At 44.4% G+C, this 243-nt stretch overlaps 1 protein-coding gene across 5 annotated transcripts in view; it reads left to right on the plus strand.

Moving 5' to 3' along the window:
* The window catches only part of LOC118337909 (collagen alpha-1(XXV) chain), a 144,938-nt gene that overhangs the window by 110,760 nt on the left and 33,935 nt on the right, over window positions 1–243 (plus strand). The gene's annotated exons all lie outside the window — the stretch shown is intronic.

A 243-nucleotide genomic window follows, 5' to 3' on the forward strand; every position in this document is an offset into this window, starting at 1 on the left:
GGAGAAGGGGGGGGGGTGGAGGGGTCAATGATGACACACCGCCGTGTTAATGACTCATAAGCCAGGCCCCGAGGCTACTCAATTAGATCTGCTGCTGGGGGTGTAGTGCTGTGTTTAGCAGAGGGGCCACGTCAACAGTTATTCAAGTTTCATCACCTTAGTGATTGATTTGGTGTCATTACATAATAAAAAAAAGTGTGAATCATGTATTTGAACTTATCTGATTGGAACAATGTATTTCAT

Source organism: Morone saxatilis, unplaced genomic scaffold (genome assembly GCF_004916995.1).
Source record: "Morone saxatilis isolate NCDOM2014 unplaced genomic scaffold, NCSU_SB_2.0 Contig4, whole genome shotgun sequence".
NCBI classification, from domain to species: Eukaryota; Metazoa; Chordata; class Actinopteri; family Moronidae; genus Morone; species Morone saxatilis.